Here is a 2,500-nt window from a genome sequence, read left to right as displayed (position 1 = left end):
GGTGCTTAAGTGCGGGTCAGGGTTCCAGGTCAGGGGAGCCTGGTTCTTTTAGGGGTAGGGTTGTGAAGCACCAAGGGGCCCAGGGAGGGAGTGTGTGACCGGGGAGGGGTGCTTAAGTGCGGGTCAGGGTTCCAGGTCAGGGGAGCCTGGTTCTTTTAGGGGTAGGGTTGTGAAGCACCAGGGGGCTTGGGAGAGAAGTGTGTGACCGGGGAGGGGTGCTTAAGTGCGGGTCAGGGTTCCAGGTCAGGGGAGCCTGGTTCTTTTAGGGGTAGGGTTGTGAAGCACCAGGGGGCTTGGGAGAGAAGTGTGTGACCGGGGAGGGGTGCTTAAGTGCGGGTCAGGGTTCCAGGTCAGGGGAGCCTGGTTCTTTTAGGGGTAGGGTTGTGAAGCACCAGGGGGCTTGGGAGAGAAGTGTGTGACCGGGGAGGGGTGCTTAAGTGCGGGTCAGGGTTCCAGGTCAGGGGAGCCTGGTTCTTTTAGGGGTAGGGTTGTGAAGCACCAGGGGGCTTGGGAGAGAAGTGTGTGACCGGGGAGGGGTGCTTAAGTGCGGGTCAGGGTTCCAGGTCAGGGGAGCCTGGTTCTTTTAGGGGTAGGGTTGTGAAGCACCAGGGGGCTTGGGAGAGAAGTGTGTGACCGGGGAGGGGTGCTTAAGTGCGGGTCAGGGTTCCAGGTCAGGGGAGCCTGGTTCCTTTAGGGGTAGGGTTGTGAAGCACCAAGGGGCCCAGGGAGGGAGTGTGTGACCGGGGAGTGCTGCTTAAGTGTGGGGAGGCTGTGCAGGCAGGGAGGCCTGGCTCTTTTACTGAGCATCATGAAGCACCAGGGGGCTTGGGAGAAGAGTGTGACACCGGGGAGTGCTGCTTAAGTGTGGGGAGGCTGTGCAGGCAGGGAGGCCTGGCTCTTTTCCTGAGCATCATGAAGCACCAGGGGGCTTGGGAGAAGAGTGTGACACCGGGGAGTGCTGCTTAAGTGTGGGGAGGCTGTGCAGGCAGGGAGGCCTGGCTCTTTTACTGAGCATCATGAAGCACCAGGGGGCTTGGGAGAAGAGTGTGACACCGGGGAGTGCTGCTTAAGTGTGGGGAGGCTGTGCAGGCAGGGAGGCCTGGCTCTTTTACTGAGCATCATGAAGCACCAGGGGGCTTGGGAGAAGAGTGTGACACCGGGGAGTGCTGCTTAAGTGTGGGGAGGCTGTGCAGGCAGGGAGGCCTGGCTCTTTTCCTGAGCATCATGAAGCACCAGGGGGCTTGGGAGAAGAGTGTGACACCGGGGAGGGGTGCTTAAGTGTGGGGAGGCTGTGCAGGCAGGGAGGCCTGGCTCTTTTACTGAGCATCATGAAGCACCAGGGGGCTTGGGAGAAGAGTGTGACACCGGGGAGTGCTGCTTAAGTGTGGGGAGGCTGTGCAGGCAGGGAGGCCTGGCTCTTTTACTGAGCATCATGAAGAACCAAGGGGCTTGTGAGAGAGGTGTGTGTGTGTGTGTGTGTGTGTGTGTGTGTGTGTGTGTGTGTGTGTGTGTGTGTGTGTGTGTGTGTGTGTGTGTGTGTGACACCGGGGAGGGCTGCTTGAGTGTGGGGAGGCTGTGCAGGCAGGGGAGCCTGGAATAATACATGGGGCAGGAGCTGAAGTCAGAACAAATGAGAGAGTTTCCAAAAGTACAAGGGTCCCAAGCTTAAAAAGTCAGAAAAATGACAAAGTGTCTAAAAGTATCAGGGGCGCCAGCTCAAAAAGTCAGAAAAATGGCAAAGTGTCTAAAAATACCAGGGGCACCAGCTCAAAAAGGCAGAAAAATGACAAAGTGTCTAAAAGTACCAGGGGCGCAAGCTCAAAAAGGCAGAAAAATGACAAAGTGTCTAAAAATACCAGGGGCGCCAGCTCAAAAAAAGGCAGAAAAATGACAAAGTGTCTAAAAGTACCAGAGGCGCCAGCTCAAAAAGTCAGAAAAATGGCAAAGTGTCTAAAAATACCAGGGGCACCAGCTCAAAAAGGCAGAAAAATGACAAAGTGTCTAAAAGTACCAGGGGCACCAGCTCAAAAAGTCAGAAAAATGACAAAGTGTCTAAAAGTACCAGAGGCGCCAGCTCAAAAAGTCAGAAAAATGACAAAGTGTCTAAAAATACCAGGGGCGCCAGCTCAAAAAAAGGCAGAAAAATGACAAAGTGTCTAAAAATACCAGGGGCACCAGCTCAAAAAGTCAGAAAAATGACAAAGTGTCTAAAAGTACCAGGGGCGCCAGGCGAAAAATTCAGAAAAATTTCTGTTTCAAGACGGGAGAAGGGGAGATGGGCGGAGTGCGTCGAAGGCCCCTTCTCCCGTCCGACGAGGTAATTGGAGTCTGAGGAAATTACCACCTGCCCGATTTCAGAAACCTGGTTTTTAGGAAACAGAGTTTGACAGATTGAAGCCAAGCCCGATATCGGGTGATGTTCTTTGGGGCTCAGACACGTACCAGGGGCCATTGCTGGGCTCCATAGTCATCACCCTGGCTCTCGGGAGGAGGGAGAATC

This window comes from Leuresthes tenuis, unplaced genomic scaffold, assembly GCF_036924035.1.
Source record: "Leuresthes tenuis unplaced genomic scaffold, fLeuTen1.0.hap1 SCAF_280, whole genome shotgun sequence".
NCBI classification, from domain to species: Eukaryota; Metazoa; Chordata; class Actinopteri; order Atheriniformes; family Atherinopsidae; genus Leuresthes; species Leuresthes tenuis.
This window is presented reverse-complemented; position numbering follows the sequence as displayed.